Source organism: Asparagus officinalis, chromosome 10 (assembly GCF_001876935.1).
Source record: "Asparagus officinalis chromosome 10, Aspof.V1, whole genome shotgun sequence".
In the NCBI taxonomy this organism is placed as follows: Eukaryota; Viridiplantae; Streptophyta; class Magnoliopsida; order Asparagales; family Asparagaceae; genus Asparagus; species Asparagus officinalis.
Genome location: NC_033803.1, coordinates 37,897,253 through 37,920,525, shown reverse-complemented (window position 1 = coordinate 37,920,525; position 23,273 = coordinate 37,897,253). Strand labels below are relative to the sequence as shown.

Sequence of the window (23,273 nt, the reverse complement as noted above, 5' to 3'; positions counted from 1 at the left end):
AGTATAGTCGACTACAATGGATTATAGTCGACTGCTCAGGTGTTTGACAGAAACATAAGTTTATGTTATTTTACAGTGTAGTCGACTAATCATCATTATAGTCGACTACTGAACGCAAATTTCATTTTATCGGTTTCTGTCAAAATACAGTGTAGTCGACTAATGAGCATTGTAGTCGACTACTGAGAAATTTTATGAATACACAGAGTCTGTTTGAACTCAGTGTAGTGGACTAATGTCTATTGTAGTCGACTACAGATACAGTTTTTCCAGTATTCAAAGTTTGAATTTGTAACTGTTTATAGCCGTTTTTAAACGTTTTTAAAGTTCAAAACTTGTCTTTTCAAGGGCTATAAATAGGTTATTTATTCAGAAAAAATGCAGAGACTTACATACCCATAAGCGTTGATCTTTGTGCATTTTTTCAAGTGAAAGATATTCAGATTTTGAGAAAAAGAATAGTTTCTGAAATTGCCTTTGAACATCATTCAAATACTTATTGTTTAGGCAATTTACAGAGGTTAAAATGATCCTAAGCCACTGCTGCACTTCACTACACATTCAAGGCTTATAGGATCAATTGTGTTCTTGCTTCAAAAAGGATTTCTCTCGGGTTTGAGAGGGTTAATCTCTTGGTTTAGAGATTGGTGTTCAAATTGGCAAGGTGTTTGTCAATTGGTGTTGCAATTTGCAGGGACTTGCAAATTGGTCAGATTTGCGTTTGATTTTATAAGTTTATTCAAAATCATAGTGAAAACTCTCAAGCGGGATTTGCTTGGGGACTGGATGTACATCGGATTGGTGGAACCAGTATAAATCCTTGTGTTTGTGATTGTAAATTTCTGAGATTGCCATTTTTCTTTGCAATTTATAATATACTTTGCATAGATTTTAAAAGAACATTATTCACCCCCTCTAGTGTTCAAGTGTATCTATTTCAGATCCTACAAAGAGTCTATATGGTCTTAAGTAAGCACTTAGGCAATGGTACAAGAAGTTCGACTCTTTCATGACAGAACATAATTTCAAAAGGACGGAGTACGATCATTGTGTCTTCATAAAGAGGTATGCAGGTGGCGACTTTCTCATACTTCTACTCTATGTTGATGATATGTTGATTGTTGGACAAGATCGCATAAAGATAGCTGCTTTGAAGAAAGATCTAAGCAAGAGCTTTGCCATGAAAGATTTAGGACCAGCTAGACAAATCCTTAGGATGGGGATCACTCATGATAGATCAAAGAAGTTGCTATGGCTATCCTAAGAGAGGTACATTGAGAAGGTGCTAGAAAGATTCAACATGCACAAAGCAAAGCCGGTCAACACACCACTTGCTAGACACTTCAAGATGAGCTCGAAGCAAAGTCTCACAAGTGAGAAAGAAATGGAGGAAATGAAGATGATTCCATATTCATCTGTAGTAGGCAGTCTCATATATGCAATGATATGCACAAGACCTGATATCGCCTATGTAGTAGGTGTTGTTAGTCACTTCTTGGCTAATCCGGGGAAGGAACACTGAGCTGCAGTCAAATGGATCCTTCGGTATCTACGCGGTATATTCAAGAAGTGTTATGCTTTGGAAATGGAAAACATGTGCTAGAGGGATACACAGATGCAGATTTGGCCGGTGACATTGATCCTAGAAAATCAACGTCAGGATACCTAACTACTTTTGTAGGGGGAGCTATTTCCTAGCAATCAAAGTTACAAAAGTGTGTTGCATTGTCCACTACTGAGGTAGAGTACATTACAGCTACTGAAGCTTGCAAGGAGATGCTGTGGATGAAGAATTTGTTGCTTGAGCTGGGAGTAGATCAAGACAGGTATGTCTTGAAGTGTGACAACCAAAGTGCAATTTACTTAGCAAAGAATTCAACTTTTCATTCCCGCACAAAGCACATTGATACACGGTATCACTGGATCCGAGGAGCTCTCGAAAAAAGCTTATACATCTTGATAAGGTTCACACAGATGAAAATTGGTTAGACATGATGACCAAGGTAATATCATCCAAGAAGTTTGAAGATTGCTGTCAAGGTGCTGGTTTGATACTACCTCCAAATTAAGTTGAAAGGGGGAGATTTGTTGGGATGCCTCATTAATTGGAAGATTCTAGAAAATTCTAAAACTTTCTGGAGAACTCTGGAGAAGAGTAGAATTCTCTAGAAGCATGTGGAATCCTCTAGAATATTCTAGAGATGTGTGGAGCCTTCTTGAAGAGTATAGAAAAGAATGGAGGAGTGTAGAGATTCCTTACAAATTTCTAGAAAGTAAAGATATGTGTGGAGAATTCTAGAGAGTTAATCTTCATCCTTAGATCAAATTAATCCCCACTACTCATTATGAAGGTGGAGTAGTATAAATAGGGGTGGAAGCCTTCATTCCTATACATCCAAGACAAGAAAAAAATTGACTTCATAGAGTGAGAGAAAACCTCTAATACAGAGAATTAGAGAGCCTCTTTGAGAGAGAAGTGAGATAGCTTGAGAGTCCACATCCTCAAGCTTGAGTGAGCCACCGAAATGAGACAGCTTTGTAAAATATAAATTTTTATAATCCTACTATTCTTTTGTGTAGTGGAAGAACCTCCATATTGGAGGACTATAAACTCTTGTGCTCCCATTACTATCTAAATTTATAAGTGCCTAACTTAACTTCACGAGGCGAGAAAGATCGAGTTTTCCAGACACATACATGTTATTGACTTCTGAAAAGAATCGATCATATCTTCCAACCTAGAAGGCAGATTCTGACATATTATATATATAAATCGTCTATCTCGACAAGACCAATCCAATTAGATTGTTAAATTTCTAAAATCTCATTAGTATCACCAATTATTAGTAGAAATCCAAAAATAATTAATATTTATTTTTAGTAATAAAGTTAAAGTCTATTTAGATTAGAAAACAAATTTAATTTTGATTCATGTTCGGATGATTTGTTTCTTTTATTATAAGAATTTTTTTATGGTCAGATTTGATACTTTCTATTTCTTTGTTGTTCTAGTCTTACTAGGAGTTTTGTTTATATTTCTATTTAAGAAGAGCTATATAACACGAAAATTATTAGATAACTTTTTATCAATGAAATTCTTCTTGATTATATTCTCTTCATGAATTCGAAGTTCTTTGTGGATTTGAATAATGTTCTTTGTGGTTTCAAAGATCACCCCTTAGTGGATTTCGAGGTTTTCTTACTTCCACACTATGATAATTTGTATTAGATCCTTATTTTTGATCTGATTGTAGGTGACAGAGTCGCTATTACCCGAAATCAGATTAAGACTCATGCAGATTGACTTGCGTTGGCTATGGAGCATCTAAATCGAGACGAGTTCGAGACCACATTGATGGTCGCCAAAAAAGTGATAGGACTCCATATGAAGAATTCAACATCAGCATCAATGAGTATAAAGCCTTGCGCCAAAATCATGGTTGTTGAGACTACTCAAGATGGGATATCTTTAATATTGAAATTATGAGCGTTGATTTACCATCTGTTAACGGGAAACTCAATGTCAAGAATTTTCTTGATTGGATTAATATAGGATGCTTAACGGACATTTTCATGGAGGATTGGGACAATTATAAGCTAAATACGGATACATATGTATTATTGACTTCCGAAAAGAAATGATCATATCTTCCAACGTAGAAGGCGGATATATTATATATGTAAATTGTCTATCTTGATGAGATGAAGCCAACCAGATTGTCAAATTTCTAAAATCTCATTAGTATCACCAATTATTAGTAGAAAGCCAAAAATAATTAATATTCAGTTTATTTTTAGAAATGAAGTTTAAGTCTATTTCGATTTGGAAAGAAATTCAATTTTGATTCATGTTGGGATGATTTGTTTTCTTTATTATAGGGGCTTTTTTTAGTGTAAGATTTGATACTTTCTATTTCTTTATAATTCTAGTCTTATTAGAAGTCTTGTTTGTTTTTCTATTTAAGAAGAGACATGTAACACCAAAATTATTAGATCACTTTTAACAATAAAAATCAATCTTATTAAATTTCTTCGTGGATTCAAAGTTCTTCTTACAAAGATTATTGTTCTTTGTGGATTCAAAGAGCATTCCTTGGTGGATTTCAAGGTTTATCACTTCCATGCTGCATTATAAGTTTTGGATTTGGGAACATATAGATCGTGATTCACGGCATCATTGTACATACTATCCATAATATGCTCCACAAGCAATACAAAACATTGAGAAGACGGGGTCAATAAACAAGCATTGCAACAACAAGCAACAAGAACAACTAACTTGGCTTTGCTGGTATACTTGGAATGTATGCTTGGAGGGTAAAATTTCCATGAGAAGCATTCAAATAGCCTCTTTTGAGACCTCTTTGCAAGTAATACAGGCCTCAATTATTTGCTGCTAAGCTTTCCAAACCAAGGATCTTACGTAGTAAAATCTGTATCCTTATGTTGGTTGAATGTAAGTTAATGCAATTATTTGTCAATAATAAATGTTATTGGTCTGAAAAAGAGAAAATATCTTCTTATTTGGGTAAGACAATGAGAGAGCTCTCTCTTGTTCAAGACTAATTTCTTCCAATCTTTAGAGTCTATATGTCAAGTCTTGTTTGAAAAGTCTAAATGAAACAGTTCCTTTCTCAATATGTACGTAGTTTTTGCGTCATTTGTTGTTTGCTCAGCTTGCTGTAAGAGCTACCATTATCCCACTCATCAGTGAAGGAAACTGCTACTAATTATTTATTTATTTGCCATAAGAAATAGAACTTAACGGTAAATTTCACATAGCCTCCCAAAAGTTTGGTTCATTTTGAGATAACACCAAAAACTTTTAAAAATGTCACATGATACCAAGAAAACCTGTCATTTGTCTCAAACATATTGAGAAAAAAGAATCTAAAACATGAAGTTAAACATCTTAAAGGTAAAAAAAATCCAAACATATAAGTAAAGCATCTTAAAGTACCTTGATCTAGTACATAAACTCAAAGCTGCGTGTAAAAATTGAGGGTTATAGTTTTATACTTAAACAATACTCACTATATATCATTATTAACTTATTTTAACCATGACATCTCAATAGCATAGCCCATGAAAGCATTTAAACAACTTAGTCTTTTTCTCTCTTTGCATACAGCGCTGCACTCACTATGTCAAATAAAGTCTAATATTTACGAAGGTGACACTGGCCACCTTGACTTGTAAAAGTCTTTTAAGAGTGTCATTTTCTTGCCTGTGACTAAAGAAGGGCAGAAATTAATCATGCATTGATTTCTCTTCCATTGATCCAAGAGAACTTCAGAAGACTTCATACACAGTAACACAGGATTTTGGATTTTCTCTATGCACACAAACAAATTCCAATTCCAACATCATTTCTTTCACGTAATTGAACTCACTCCATTCACAAATTAAAACTGTACGAGAGAATAGTCTTATTAACTTCCACCTGTACTATATAGGGATTTTCTATATGAGCTTTGCTACAGTGACCCAAAATATGGGATCAACAGGGGGGACATGTGAGGTGTCCCCCTCCTATTGCATAATAAGCTGGTCATCATTAATAATGGTCATCTCATTATGCAATAGGAGGGGGACAAAAAGTATCTTAAAATTTCAGTTTTTGTAAAACTACCAATATGCCATCATCTTTAAGAAAAATATCCGAAAACAACAAATCATTCTTTGATAGGCTAATTTGTAAATGTAATGTAAAAATATCAATAAGACAACCAAATTTGCTGATTTAGTGATTTTACTTTCAAAATTAATGATTTAGGTCGGTTTTTGCAAATAAACCTGATTTCAAAGATGTATCTTAATTACTCCCTTTAAAAATGTAAGTTTGGTAAATCTTTCCATGGAGAATATTACTATTGACTCTTTTAAATATCACATTCTATTCATATTCTAATTAATATTTTTAATTGAATCATCAATCCACTTTGTTGTAATATCATCTCGTAATTTATTACCCTATCTTTAAATATTGTAAAATATTTGAAGAGAATACAGGAAAAAATGGTAGAAAATAGGTTTGGGCTTCCAGCAGTCGACCGCGAGTGGCGCGGCGGTCGACCGCAAACGTGCACGCAAGCTAGAAAGGTCTCTGGACTTTTCGCGGTCGACCGACAGTGACGCGACGGTCGATTGGCCAAACCCTGTAGTAATATTGAGTTTCTGTCATTGGATCCGGTCGACCGCACGTGTCTCTGCGATCGACCGCGAGTCGGGCCGGGCCTGAATTTGGTTTCATGTTCACATTGGGTTTGTGTTTTGATATAAATTGAAATACGAATTTCTAGGGTTTCTTATCAGAGATTTTAGATTATACTGATCAATAAACGATCCTGCGTGTATTTCTAGGAGATTTTTATATTTAATTCTTTTGTGTAGAGAAGTCTTATAAAAAAGCTCACTCTTTTGAACTCGTTATAAGTCGATAAATGATTGTAATGTGTTCCCAAATAACTTAAATTTTCGACGCAAACACGCTGATAACCACAGGTGGAGTTAACAGTCTCGTCACCGAGGCTGTCGTGTCGCAACCGAAGATCAAGATCCCGGTTGATTCAGCGGTCGAGTACGAGTTCGACGAAGCCAAGTTCGAGGAATATTTCTCCTCGTCTTTATCAAAATCCTCCTCTCCCTACAAGTGTAGAAAGATCTCGTCTTTGAAGGAGGTGTATTCACCGATAAAGTCTACAAGTGACCCCTCTCCAATCAAGGAGTTATCCAACCAAAGTACGCCAACTCTGACGAAGAGGGCTCGTCAGAGGCGACACCAATGCCAAGCTTGTCAAATCGCCAAGACGTTGGAACAAGTCGATGGAGTTTGCTACTATGCAGACTTGGAGTCTAGGAAGCGTTAGGTAATCCAGCCGCTTCAACGGCCGCTTCAACGGCAAGTTGCTGTCACTTCATCCAAACCATTGACGGAAGAATAGGTTCTCATCAAAAGGACTCGTTCAACCTTGAAGGAGCGTATCCAAAAGCGATATGGGCGTGCCTTTGTACGAAAAGCACAAGGCATGATGAAGAAAGTGTTAGACCCTAGAGGGGGGGTGATTAGGGTCTTATACTAATCTAATCCGATTAAATACCAATTAAAAATTAATTAACAAGTTATCCTAGCAAGTATGAAATACCACAAGATATATGAGCTAGGATAAACAATGTAAACAATGAGATATATCCTATATGATGAATTATATATATAAGCAATGATATATAAACTAACACAAGGGGTAAACAATATGAACTAGATAGTGGATCATATAAATAATGAGCTAATGACAATGGCGACAAGAATTATAAACACAAGTATAAATAAACGCCAAAGCACACTCAAACACAAGATATGATCACGGAGTTCGGACCTTCCGTCCTACGTCTCCGCTCCCCACTCCCGGGGAGAAATCCACTATCACAACCGGGTTTTCTACGTTCACCCGAATAACGTTTACACCTCACAGTATCGGTTTTCAACGCTCACCGATCAACGTCACTCCTCACAATCGGTTTTCTAGTTCACCGAAAACTTCACAACACACTCTCGGTTTTCTAGCTCACCGAAAACCTTACAACACTCACAATGTAACAAATATAAATTTGTTCTCTACAATAGATGAGAACTCAATTAAGCACAACTCAATGTTACAATCTCTCACAACCCTAATATACTATGTATGCAAATACAATAAGCTCAAAGTGGGTGTGTGTAACAATGAGTGAAATCAAAATCAAATCTAAACTCAATATAAAACTAGCTTTAATAGAAATGATAATTAACAATTAATTATAAATAAAAGCTAGAGTTGAGTTTAGGAAAACTTCTCTAGATCAAGATGGAGAGATGGAGATTTGAGGCCCAAACAAGAAGATAATCTCCTCCACTTGTGAAAGCTAAAACTGCTTTAAACTAAACCCTTAAACAAGCTTAAACAAGCTTAAACTCTTTTTAAAACCCTTGTTTAAAAACTTCTTTTAAAACATTCTTGGATGGGTTGAAAAAGAACAGCAATGGGGTATTTATACCCACTCAAAAACTCAGCCAAAACCCCCAAAACAAAAGACCAAAAACCCAGCCAACGGTAACAAAAAAATAGCCATTGGAAACTGTCAGACTAAGGGGCGGTCGACCGAAAATTCTTGCGGTCGACCGCAATCTAGGTTCCAGTCTGAGAATCGAGCAGGAACTACGTCGGTCGACCGGTGCGGTCGACTGAAAACTGACACAACAGAAAACTGATATGCTGATTTAAAACACAGTTTAAAAATATCAAATAAATTGCAAAAAAATGTAAAATTTTGGGGAATGATTGTAGACATGATAATAAACATGCTACAACGACTGGTTATCAGAAAGGACTTCCCAAATGAAAAATATCATTATTTTACAAAATAGTCCAAAACATGAAAATATGAGATACTTGAATTTTGATGTTTTGACATAAACTAACTTTTGAAACTTTGTGAAATGTTTTTATAGACTTAGTAAAACATGTATAAACTGATATTCAAGTCTACAAACTAAGAATACAATATTTTCACAGAATTGCATATTCTATGCAATGTTTTCAAAAACATAATAGTAAATATGAAATATGTGATTTCATATTATAAACATGAAAACTCAAAAACTATGTATGTATATATAACTATATATATGCATAGAAACCAAAACTTATGTATATATATATATAACTATATATATATACGAAGAAACCAATAAATGTGTGTGTATAGATATTGAGCTTAGAGTATATAACACACATAATATAAAATCTAAAACTACATTACCCAAGCAATCTTGATCTTCAATTAAGCTTGACTTGGTACACTTGCGGATGAAGCTTGAACTTGATTTTTAACTTGAATTGTACGTTGCTTCACTCCACAATTCCGCCAACCTCCATTTGATATGATCGTTAAAGCTCGATTCCATCCATCCTCCAACTATGTTATTTGTCTACAATACATAGGAATGCACAAACACTAGACAAACAACATTAGTAGTAAATTATTTGTAAATCATCATCAAAACAAGAAGGCCAACAGAAAGAGGTGGCTAAAGAACCACCAAAATCCAAACAGGTCTGGGTGCCAAAGGCCAATACAATGCTAAAAACAGCACCGAAAACAGCCGAAACGCCTCCACCTGGGGCGAGACACAACTTGTGTTTCACACCTAGGGTGAGACACCATGAGTGTCTCACACCTTGGGTGAGACACCATGAGTGTATCGCACCTAGGGCAAAACAGAAGGCGTGTCTCGCACCTGATTCCAGCCCCGCGGCTGTTTCTCAGCCTCCGTTGACCTCCGATTCTATTCCGGTCTCTCCTGTACCTCTGGTGAAGTCTCATGATAGTGTGGATCTATCCAAATCCAAGATAACAATGGCAGATCACCTTGTTCCTTCATACGAAGATTGAGGCAAAGCTCAGATGAACACAACCCGTGTAGTTCCTCAGGATATGGGTCGTACAAACACTCATGTCAAGTCAAAGGCCGCTCAAAGGTGTCCCGCCACCTAAAAACAAACTGGGGCACCTCATTGTACATGTTCGCATGCCGTGCACAAGAGGATCTTAAAATCGATCGCCTGGTGGTTCATATTGAAACCTAGGAGCCCGTTAAGGTTCCTGATGTGACCTTAGATCGTTCAAAGGTGACAAAAAATCATCCTTAGAATGTCAACAAGGCTCTTCATTCCCGAAAGAAAACGTATCCATCAGGTGACAACGTTATACCCGAGACGTCAAACCAATAGCCGATAGGTTACTCCGGTCATCATGCTGATAAGTTGTATTATCGGGTTGGGAGTACAAGCTCTCATTGTCCATGTGAGAGACTTATCAAGGTAGTATTATCAAAATGTATCTGTCCCAGGACCATTTCACAAATGGTCTCGGTATTCGAGAAGCTTACAACAGAAGCATCAAAGCTCAGATCAAAACGCTTCTACAAGAGAAAATCTATCGTCCAAAACAATGAATTCTCAAAAGTCACCGTCAACATGGCTGACAAAGAAAAGTCAACAAAACACTCAAATGATCCTAATCCTGACTTTAGCCCGGAAGGAGATCTAAAGTCAGTTCAAGAATTGCCCAGCGAACGTCTCAACTCCTATTGGGAGCCACTACACGCAGGGATTATCCGAGAATGCGCGAAGGACTATCTTTGGAAGATAAACTATCGAATACTTGCTCTATAATCGCATCCAATGATACAATTTTTAGCATGGGGGAAGCAATGGAGTCGTTCATGATCACTCCTGACCTAGTGGCTCAAATGCTTCAAGAGGCTTTAGCTAGACAATGAGAGGAACTCAAAGCTGAAATAAAGATGGAGATGGAGTCGGCTATGAGAGAGTTACAGGCTAAACGACTTCAACCACCACCTGAGTCCAGTCAGCAGACTAAATCCTGTCGCCACACTCAGAATGTTGTAGTTGATAGCAACCTTGATATGGACGAAGTCATCATTGGTAATGCGCTCCCCAGTAACACAAGGGTGGTTCAATTGCACCCCTCAATATCGTTGGGGGTGGTCCAATTGATTTTTCTTGACGTCCTCCGAAGAAAAATGTGGGCGAGGACAACAAGATGATGCAAGAGCTGGATGATAAGGTCAACACCTTGCTATTGGCTCAAGAAGTGAAGAGGACCAGCATTCCGTGTCCATATCCAAGAGAGTGGGATTCAATTCCGTATCCGGCAAAGTTCAGTCTGATCAACTTTACGCCGTTTGACGGGAGAGGCTCACTCACTCAGCACTTAATCTACTTCAAGTCCTATTTGGGAATGATCTCTGGGAATGAACCCCTGATGACTCGGTTATTCCTTAGCACCCTTCACGGAGCTACCTTCGATTGGTACCGCCGTCACATGTCGGAAAGTATCAGTAGCTGGGACGATATAGAGAGTATGTTTCTTACTAACTTTTTCGATGATGATACTGAAGTATCAATCAGAATATTGTTCAAGGAGAAACAAAAAGACGGAGAGTCGGTCGATAGCTTCGTCAAATGCTTACGGAATAAGGTGATGAATTGCCGAGATCCGGTCACGGAGAACTTCATCCTCCAAACCTGTCATAACAACCTTTCCATTGATGTCCTGGAAGCCCTTAGGGTTGCACCATCCAAAACCTAGAAAGATTTGCAGGTGCGCGAAGACCAGGCCGAACGCTTGCTCAGAAGAAAGAAGGTCGAGAGAAGCCAACCGACAGCGCCTGTGGTTGCTGTTGATCAGACGTCACAACAACAACCTCAGAAACAGCAAAGAACTCCGGATCTGAGACTCCAAAAAGAGTGCTCCTTCAAGGATGATGAGGTTCCAACCATCTTCAAGTACCTCCTGAACAATAATAAAATCGAGCTACCACCTATTAAAGATCAGGAGGGAGCTAAGAGGATTACGGATCCAAAATACCGTGCATACCATAGGAGGGTTCTTCATCCCACCAAGGCTTGCTTCGGCCTCAAAAACAAAATCCAAGCCTTAATTGACGCCGGTGTCATAACGGCAAAACAAGCCAAATAAGGACGACCAAAACACCGATGAGTATACGAGTATAAACTACTTCTCTTCTTTACTCCAACGGGTATACGAGTATAAACTGTTTCCCAAACCTCCAACTGGTATACGAGGCTAAACTGTTCACCACCTTTGAAGGAAAGTTCCTGGAGAATATTACATATAATATTCTTAAGAATAACCCGGTAACCTCCAAAGGGTATATGAGGATAAACTGCTTTCCTTATTTTTTCTTAAGGATAACCCAGAATGAGCTGATTATTCTAGATGAAAACCAACCATCCGAATAATCCAAATGATTAAGAACCTCCCGTTGTGGCTATTTAATCATGTCCAAGATGATTAAAACCCTCCCATTGTCACATTTAGAGTACTCTTTCGTTGAGATGAGATTCAATGACTTCATCTGGTCAATCTTCCCTCACAAAACTCTAAAATCCTTCAAGGATGAAGCACGTTCTATTTGCTTCAATTCCCTTAGGAATAATTCTCTTTCATCCAACTCTTGGTTGGTTTTAACAGCCAGGGTCAATTTCATCAACTCCCACTGTGATTTTCAAAGCTCTCACGGTCTAATTGTGGAGTGCTTGATGATTCACGGTTCTCCACCATAAAACCCCTCACCGATCGAATCAACTGACGGTGGGTCCACCAAAATTCTTCGTGGTTAAATCCACCCAAACTCTCGCTGTGTCTACCCAAACACTCCCACTATTGAGCTCTGACACAACATCCAACATTTCAATCCATGACAATTGTCCAACCCCTTTTCGTGTCAAAGTTTTATCACATGATACCAAAAACCCTCTCTGAATGATTTGTACAAGTCAACATTCCCATTATTATTTGTACCACACTCTCACTGTTATTTGGTCAAACCATCCTATAACTAGGACCAAAGCTAAAATCCCCTCTCGATTCCTTCCATGAACGAGATGTCTACTTCCAAATTGAACGATCAAACCATTAAATAGTTAGGATCGTCTGAACTCCCATTTGGTCAAAACTTTAAACAGTTAGGGCCAAAAACAAAATCCACTCTCGATTCCTTCCTTGAATGAGAGGTCCACTTTCAAATTGAACGATCAAACCTTTAACAGTTAAGATCGTCTCAACTCCCATTTGGCCAAACCTTTAAACAGTTAGGGCTAAAGCCAAAATCCCCTCTCGGTTCCTTCCATGAACGAGAGGTCCACTTTCAAATTGAATGATTAAACCTTTAAACAGTTAGGATCATCTCAACTCCCATTTAGTCAAAACTTTAAATAGTTAGGGCCAAAGCCAAAATCTCCTCTCGATTTCTTCCATGAACGAGATGTCCACTTTTAAATTGAACGATCAAACCTTTAAATAGTTAGGATCGTTTTAACTCTCATTTGATCAAACCTTTAAACAGTTAAGGCCAAAGCTAAAATCCCCTCTCGATTCGTTCCGCGAACGAGAGGTCCACTTTTAAATTGAACGATCAAACCTTTAAACACTTAGGATTATCTCAACTCCTATTTGGTCAAACCTTTACACAGTTAGGGCCAAAGCCAAAATCCCCTCATGATTCCTTCCATGAATGAGAGGTCCAATTCCAAATTGAACGATCAAACCTTTAAATAGTTAGGATCGTCTCAACTCCCATTTGGTCAAACCTTTAAACAGTTAGGGCCGAAGTTAAATTTCATCTCGATAAATGAGAAATTCATCCTCTGATCAGGTAACCAATTCTATATAAGCTAGGGAGATCCTACTCTTAGTTTCACCCTTCAGGATTCTCGAAGTGGAGATCCTACTTTGAGTTTCTTTTGTAGTTGGATATAGAATATAAAATTCTTCCTCTCTAGCACCAGGTTTATCTTCGCCCCCAAAAAATACAAGCAGGAGATAGAATATAAAATTTTCCTCTTAAGCACCAGATTCATCTTTGCACGAAGAGAAGACAAGCAGGAGATAGAATATAAAATTCTTCCACTCTAGCACCGAGTTGGTCTTTTCCCTAAGAGAAAACAAACAGGAGATAGTATATCAATATCTTCCTCTCCAGCATCGGGTTACTCTTTTACCACAGAAAAACACGTCAGGATTCTTATCTGGGGGATTTTATCTCAATCTCTAAATAGAGATAAGTCTGTATCTAAAACATGCTGCAGGGTGGTCCATTCCTGTGAAAACAAACAAGTCTACGTATTCGACATCGTAACACCCAAAATATATGCCTTTTATACATGGGGGATTTTGTCTCGATCCCTAAATAGAGATAAACCTACGCTTAACGCGCGTTTCCGGTTAGTCTTTTACCGCGAAAAGGATAAAAACCCACGTATTCGACATTGTGATAGGCCGTTATTAATAACGCCAAAATCCATACTTCACACGTATAGGGGATTTTATCTCGATCCCTAATTAGAGATAAACCTATGCCTAACACGTGTTGTTGGTTAGTCTTTTACCGTGAAAAGAACAAAAGCCCACGTACTCGATATCGTGGCAGGTTGTTATTAATAACATCAGAATCCATGCTTCACACGTATGGGGAACTTTATCACAACTCCTAAATAGAGATAAGTTTACACCTAACACGCGTTGTCGGATAATCTTTTGTCATGAAAAAGACACCAGAATTCATCTCTCGGGGACTTTATCTCGATCCCTAAATAGAGATAAGCCTATGCCTAACACACATTGCCGGTTAATCATTTATCATGAAAAAGACACCAGAATTCATCTTTGAGGGACTTTATCTCGATCCCTAATTAGAGATAAGCCTACGCCTAACGCGCGTTGTCGGTTAGTCTTTTCCCGTGAAAATGACTAAGTCTTTGTATTTGAAATTATAGCATCAAGTCTAAGAGGGTTCATTCTCTTAGCACAACATTACATGTGAAACAGATTCAGATAATTCACATGCTAGCCCGATTCAAATGGTAATCGGTAAAGGCACATCAAATCCGTTGATGGCTAAGGGTTTGCTAAAAATCCTGTAAGTATTATGTTTATTTATTCCGAATAGAATAAGTAATCATGATAAAGTTTAAACTCTGTCAAACTCAAGAAAACGGGCAAGGATGACACAAATTTAGCCCGACAACCACCCTTCTTCAAGCGTGACAACTGAGCCCGTCTCGGACACACAAGGCAGGGTATACTATCTCGCACACACACGAGATAGCATCAAATAAAGAAGCCCCATATGGCATGGGTTCCAACGCATTTTTGGTCCGAAACCTCGACGATTTTGGCTGTATTGACTCTAATGGCTGGTCCTACAACCAAAACTCCACTGTAGTTAAATAAGAAATTACAAATGAATAACGGGACGTCACAGTAAGATCCGAACCTACACCAGCTTCATTAGTCAGTCTCGTGACTTGAACAGCCGAGCTAACCTCAACTCCAGCTGAAGTTTCTGTAACCGTGGAGAGGAAGGCTTTAAAAATGTATTCCTAGGGTTTTGAAGAAGTTTCAAACTCAATGAGGTGGACAAAGATGACCCAAGAGGACACAAGTTTCTGACTTAAACAAATTTAGTATGATAGCAACATCGTAGATAGTTGTACCTGTCTTGGTCACGCGAGGCAAACGAAATTGCCTCGCATGAAAATCTTCTCTGGCGTACGTCCGATATATTCTCGACACGCTTACGACACTCCGATGAGTATATGAGTATAAATTGCATCTCCTTAAACCTCCGACGGGTACATGAGGTGAAATTGATTCCTGAAACTCCAGTTAACAATGAGTATAAACTATGTTCACACCGGTCAACGTATTGCAACGAAGGTCAACACCGGTCACGCGTGATGATGAAAGTCAACGCTGGTCAATGTGTTGTAATGAAGGTCAACACCAATCAACGTGCCACAACAATAATTGACGTCGGTCAACACGTCGATAATTTTGCCGAAATAAGGTTTAGGAAAGGTTCCAGGTCACTGGATAATTGCGGAAAGTTCAATTGTGATTGAGATACGAATTCCTGATAAAGGTGATAAGTTCAACGTTGATTCAACGACATTAGCTAATTCAGAATTCCACACGCCAGTCTCAGTTCAAGATTTTGATAACGGTTAGACGATAAACACAACACCGGAAGAATTTCAGCTATTCGATGAAAAAATTGAATAGACTGAAAGCTAAATAAGTTAATGAATTAAAGGTCGAGCATATCATATCCAAAGTATTTCAACCACCTCTATAAAAGAATAAGGCTGAAACACTTTGGAGGGGGTATTTGTAGACGTCAAAAATTTCCTATAAATTCCTGCACACAGCTCGAGATAAAACAAAGATGACGAACATCATCTGAGTCAAATGTGATTATCTGATGCTATAAAGAAGCAAACGTGTTTTTCTATAGATTTTTGGGTTTCGATTGTTCTGGAGCCTCTCTAACTGCTTTGAGACCATCTTTAAACGTGGGAGAGCAGTTATTGGCTGAAGATATGTTCTTATCCGTGAACACGACATCCAGAAGCCTAAAAATATAGCCCTAGGGCCATTAATCTAGGAGATCCGATTTTGGCGAGCAACGGCAAAGCCCTGACGTTTTGGAGAGTGAGGAGCACAAATTTCAGATCCAAAGGTGAGTTCTTCAACATAAAGAAGTAGAGTTCGAGAGATCTGCAGCCCACCTTTAGCCCTTCAGTCATTTTCTTGGGATCAGACTTTGTTTTGATCTTGAGAAGAGTATTTATCTCGCGTCGTTAAGATATTTACTTCTGTTTTTGTTTCTATCACGAAATAAGAGCATTAAGCCTTCAATCTACTAAACCCGGATTTGATTCTTGGTGGTCCACGGATTAACGAATCCCCGACACAAGCAAAGATCCCGCACAAGCAGCAATCGATAAAAGATCCTGCGTGTGTTTCTAGAAGATTTTTCTATTTAATTCTTTTGTGTAGAGAAGTCTTATAAAAAGGCTCACTCTTTTAAACTTGTTGTATGTCGATAAACGATTGTAATGAGTTCACAAATGAATTAAATTTAAGACGCAAACACATAGTGCTTCTTGAGCTTCTATATCTGCAGCTTGAAAGGAATCATCACTGTGAGCACTGTCATCCTCATTCACTTCCTCCCTAGCTTCAGTATTTGGTTCAGGCACACTATTATTGCTCTCCATATTAGGCACGTCTGGCAATACGTCAACATCTCTAAACTGAACTTCAAAGTTAAAGCCACCAGTGTTCTTTCTCTTGCACAATCTTCTTTTTTTTCCTTACCATTATTGCTAAACTTATCAAACAGATCATCTTCATCAAAGTCATCATCATTCGCTGCCTCCCTAGGATCAATTCTGTAATTCTCATCCTCTACAGGGTCGTCACTATCACTAGATGGACTTGACTGTTGTTGTGCACTTAACATTTCATCTAAAGAGGCTGGGGCATTTGTTTGTTGTGGCAAAGTTTCACTGGCAGTTGACAGATTGTTTGCCTTCCTAGGTGTTAGTTTCTTCCTGGGAGTTGAAGAATTGGTTACTGTCACGCCCCGGGTCCAAAACGTGATAATTTGGAGCGTGACTTGGTCGGCAATGCAACCATACGGTTACATTCACGCCTCTGGATCATCCTGTATACAGATGTATTACCAAAAGAACTACTACATAGAGCATGTAATTAAAATAGCAAAGGAACTAGATAGATAAAGAAAACTCTGAAAGGACAAATTTCTCTTACATGTCTACAACTCTTCAAAGTAGGAAAGAGGAAAAATACATCTTAGTCTGAAGTACCACAAGTGATTACAGAAGACTCCATAACTGAAGCTGAGAGAGAGAAGGTGATCACTGTCGCTGGTCTTAATCCTTAAAGTACTCTTGGTCCTGCGAAGAAAATAACAATTCCCAAGTCTGGGGCATGCAAACCCTATGGGAGTCAGAAAACTCCCAGCAAGCATGTAAAATGAGAAAATTGTGCATGTGTAAGTATAAGTGGTAGATATAAAGAAAAGATAAATTCTAAAATTTCAGTGATAAAAGAAAAGCTATTTTTATAAATCAAAATAAGATGAAACCTCAGTTAAAGATGATAAAGGAAATTTCTAACCATGTATATCAAACTAGGTCTACCCTAAAGCATACATCTTATACCCTATACTAAAATGAGGTAAGATTTAGAAACCCACAATATGAGAGATGAGTACGTCGAGGGAATAATCCAAACAAGAAAACCCTCGTATATACCATATATCTCAAATTGTAAATCTCTAAATATTAACTCCCAAAATTCTATACACAACAATATCAAATATACAACATCCATACTTCATCCAGGTCCATACCGTGCATGCCAAATCTATCACAAAGCATAAAAACACATTATTCTTATTTTTACATGTTATTTGAATTAGAGAAGAATATTTTCATGTATATAAATCGGTTCCCCGTAAACCGTCCCGGGAACACGGCTTCAAGTCAGGAATTGGCTCTTTGGCCCATGTATAAATATAACTCAGGATATCAGGAGTGCGCATATGCCCGTTTATAGACATGTTATATTCTTCGTCTAATTCCCCTTTTTAAAACCCCATGTTTGTCGATTAAATTTTAAATGACTGTACATGAAATGTTGTGCACTAACCACAGAGTTACCGTGGAACGACTTCTGTAAAACTATGAAAATAACCGTGACCCAGAACATGTCCAATCAAGATGGGTGCATCGTCTAGTCGATGCTATAGTAGTAAATAGCCAAGGAAAAATCTCATATCGGGATGTCGATATCGAGAACATAGCCATGCTATGAAAGCACACTTACAAATCATATTTTTAACAGGAGTCGTCTTCATGCACAGTCTCACCTATTGGATGATAACTAGGTGATCAAACAAATTACTTTCCACATAGCCATTCATGTCAAATACAGTATCAAACAAGATAAATACTATAAGTATGAACCGGGTGTTAATCTAATCATGACATGAGCAAATAAAATTTAACCAGACCGGCTAAGTGGTTCCTAGAAACGTTCATATGGAAACTATTAACTCAAGTAAATATTAAAATTCCAATCAAAGAAAGTCAAACCCAAAACGTAGCAATAATAACATACACTTCTCCAAATCAATCAATTTTCTTATGCTTTAAGGATCCCTTATGAAAGCTAATGTTACAAATCGTGTGATTAATGCAAATCACAATTCATCATAATTATTTATCAATTGCTATTACCCTCATAAAGACTTTTTAAAACAGCGATTAGACTTATATAATCATGTAATTTTGGTCAACTAGTCTGTGGGGAAAATAAAAATTAGTTCATACGTCATACCTCAAAGCTGAATATGGTACTTAACATGTGAATGACTGATAATGACGATCTTAACAGATTGGACCTTTAAAAACCAAACATATATAACCCACCGATGTCATCCCTCTTAATATAAAATTTAATCCTTTTACTTCTATGCTCCAAAGGTCGTTGTAGGCTTCCCAAATTCGCTGTGGGCCCTCCAAATAAAGCCATACTCTTAAAAAAGAATTAGTTGGAAAGTTACTTGCTTAAAGATGGTAATCAAGCTCCTATTATGTGCATGTATTGAAGTATATGGAAAAATAAAAGAATTGAAAAGATAAGAAATGCTTGCATAATAATAATATTGAGAACGAATTTAACAAAAGCATGACAAAAATGCTTGCCGTCGAGAGGGTGATGGTGATGTTTGGGGACGGCGACGACGATGGCGGTTGTCATCACTGAGGGGCTCAACGGGGGCTATTGGCATACCGTCGAACATATGGCGTGCGATGGAGGCGATGGTCGTCAGAGGGCAGCGGGTCTGGACAGCGACGCGTCAGGGGGATGGAGAGGCCGGCGTGGTGGCTGGACGGAGGAGGCGGGGAAGGTGACGAAGGTGGTGAGGTTCGTGGTCGGGTGCAGCGGCGTTCGAGCTCGTGCAGCATGAGAGAGAGAAGAAATCGAGATGAGAGAGGGAAGGAGCTGGTGATTGATTGGAGAGAGTGGGAGAAAAATCTCTTTTTTTTGGAGGAGAGAGAACGATTGGGTGAGCTGTAACTGAGAGGGATAGGAAGAGAGAGAAAGTGAGAGAATTATGAGAGGTATAAAGGAATGAGTAAAACGTGATTTGATTTGAATTGATTAGGGAATTGATTAGGATATTGATTGAAAACGTGCTTGAATGTGGACACATTTATGAGGAGATTAAGAGGGGAAAAAATAATTGAGAGAGAGGCAAAGATTATGGAGATTCATTACCATAAATATAAGAATAATTATGGTAATAATAATTTAACAAAATAATAACAACTAAATCTTTTTATCTATATATATACTAATGTACTAAAAGAATATTAATACTCTAATATTCAAAATAATATTTAATATTTTAAATACTAGAAAAAAATTATTTAATATGTATCGTAAAATTTCGATTGTTACATCCTACCCTCCTTAAAACAAATTCCGTCCTCGGAATTTAATCCAAGCACACGAGAAGCAATGCTCTACCAAAAATAAATAGATATGGTACCCAAATCTAGATTATCATCGTATATATCTCATACCATATACTCTAAGGTTATTGGAATGACTCCCCATAATATGAATCCCCTGCGAAATCATTCAAGACGTGAAACATGTAAACCAATTATTTCCCAAGTTTGGTCCTAAGGATCGTCACCCTTAGGACCACCACCAATCACAATCCAGTGGAGGAAGATCACGAGCCCCCTCTCACTAAAACATGTATCCCAATATCAATGTTACAATGGTGTCTTGAAGGACTCGCTTGACATTCAACATTATGGCATCATAAACATGTATAACATAAGATAATTTGATACTAATATAAAACTGGTAGATCTTATCCTGAGACCTTTCATGAAGTTCTTTTCCTTGCATCTCTTAAACTTATAAACAATGTGGTTGGAATCATGGTTCGATGGCACTTCTCAAGTATTAATATATCTTTCTTGATATCAAGCATCATTTATTACCTCGATCATATACTAGGTACATAATCATATAATATCTTCAAATCAAATACTTAACTTTATATGGTTGTTATCTCACAAAAATTGAGTTTCCAAAATATACCCTCAATATCATCCACATGATTTCTCATTCTTGGATATCATGCATATTATTAAGCACGAGCCACATTCAGAATTTATAATCTAGGTAATCAATTGCACATACGTCACCAGATGGATTTACCTTACATGCATATCTACCTCGAGTTAAGCTTAAACATTGCTCTCACATGACTTAACAGTGCTAAATACTGGTCTAGCTGGAGGTAACTGAAAAGTTTTCAAGTCTACTAATATCTTGATTGGTTACCACATAAAGAACATCCAAGTTCATTCGCATGAACTAGCTGGAGCTAAATGGTTAAAAATTTAAATAATCCGTTGGCTGAGATACCCTCATCCAAACAGGCAGCCATGAACTTGTAGTTGTTGCAAATGTGAGGGCTAGTGGCTGGATAAACTTTCATGCTAGCTTAACTTATGAAGCTTGGGGCTAGTCTACAAAAACCCTTTCTATGCACATTGACTAAGTCCGTATACACTTGGTTTGAGAAGGAAAAAGAATTAACTGTAAAGATAGAAATGAATTTGGATGCGGAATCAAAGGAGTAAGCGCAAAAAGATATTGCAAGAGGGAACGACCCTAATATTATACATGCTCAGACTCCTATTCCTATTTTAAAAGATCCAATAGTTATGTACATGATGAGACCCCAGTTATCTAACCTGGGCTAATATCACATTCTCAACGCCCTATCTCAAATTTTGTAGAATCGTTATTCCTTCATTGTCCCAGTACAAGCTCTTATTTGATCCATGCATATCTTAATGTTAAAAAGTCATATTCAAATTCAAGATGCCTCAAATCAATTATATATCGCTCATCTTAACTTCGAACATAGTCCAGATATAGTGTATACCTCTCTTCAAAATTTTATATCATTCTAGATGTCATCCTTCTGTTGTGCTGCTCTACTAATATTAAGGTTAAACTCATCTCTAAGATTTTATACTAATCATATAAATTCAGATGATGTACAATTTTTTTTATATAAATCCTCCATCGCTGCTCACAAATTCTCAATGGTCACTATCATAAATTTCACCAAATATCTTCTAAGTTGATCTATATATATGTCCATGCATCTTCAATCATCAAATAAGTCGGATCGAAAATCAATATCGTTATAAAATTTCATATCATTATAGCTCTCTTCTTAGCTTTAGTAAATCTTTATTTCATCTCATGTCCTAGCAAACTTCTTTTCAGGTCTTTGCATATCTCAATCATTAAAATTTCAAACTAATATTTTGATATCTCGAATATGATTCTTTTTCACCCACCTTATTTATCACCTATCTTGATATAATATGAAGGTATCTTCTCAACTCACTCAACATCAAATCCACATTCTGAACTTTTTTTCCCCTCTTGATCCTCTAACTTTGTTTTAAATAGCATCTTATTCATATTTCCTCAATCCCAAGATCATGTCTTCAAAAAATTAAATTCCAAATACACGAGGGACAACTGGAGTAGGGGGTCTACATTTTGGAGTCCTAGTGATCACCTAAAGGAGATTGGTCAAGATTAGGACAAGGAATCATTATATTAGGAGTCGAGGGATGTATTTCTGGAAAGGAAAGAACCTATAATATACATGCTCCATATTTTTGGTCTAATCTTAATTTGTGTTTGTATACAGGATGAGACAACAATTTCTAAACCTGGCTCTGATACCAATAAAACCATGTCATGCCCCGGGTCCAAAACGTGATAATTTGGAGCGTGACTTGGTCGGCAATGCAACCATACGGTTACATTCACGCCTCTGGATCATCCTGTATACAGATGTATTACCAAAAGAACTACTACATAGAGCATGTAATTAAAATAGCAAATGAACTAGATAGATAAAGAAAACTCTGAAAGGACAAATTTCTCTTACATGTCTACAACTCTTCAAAGTAGGAAAGAGGAAAAATACATCTTAGACTGAAGTACCACAAGTGATTACAGAAGACTCCATAACTGAAGCTGAGAGAGAGAAGGTGATCACTGTCGCTGGTCTTAATCCTTAAATTACTCTTGGTCCTGCGAAGAAAATAACAATTCCCAAGTCTGGGGCATGCAAACCCCAGGGGAGTCAGAAAACTCCCAGCAAGCATGTAAAATGAGAAAATTGTGCATGTGTAAGTATAAGTGGTAGATATAAAGAAAAGATAAATTCTAAAATTTCAGTGATAAAAGAAAAAGCTATTCTTATAAATCAAAATAAGATGAAACCTCAGTTAAAGATGATAAAGGAAATTTCTAACCATGTATATCAAACTAGGTCTACCCTAAAGCATACATCTTATACCCTATACTAAAATGAGGTAAGATTTAGAAACCCACAATATGAGAGATGAGTACGTCGAGGGAATAATCCAAACAAGAAAACCCTCGTATATACCATATATCTCAAATTGTAAATCTCTAAATATTAACTCCCAAAATTCTATACACAACAATATCAAATATACAACATCCATACTTCATCCAGGTCCATACCGTGCATGCCAAATCTATCACAAAGCATAAAAACACATTATTCTTATTTTTACATGTTATTTGAATTAGAGAAGAATATTTTCATGTATATAAATCGGTTCCCCGTAAACCGTCCCGGGAACACGGCTTCAAGTCAGGAATTGGCTCTTTGGCCCATGTATAAATATAACTCAGGATATCAGGAGTGCGCATATGCCCGT

General features: G+C 37.4%; 1 protein-coding gene across 1 annotated transcript in view; it reads right to left on the bottom strand.

Annotated features, from left to right (window-relative positions):
- LOC109825278 overlaps positions 1–17,373 on the bottom strand; it is a 56,471-nt gene extending 39,098 nt beyond the window's left edge. The window contains exon 1 of the mRNA XM_020392096.1: positions 17,206–17,373. The gene's annotated coding sequence lies outside the window, so the exon portion shown is untranslated. The remainder of the gene's footprint in view (positions 1–17,205) is intronic.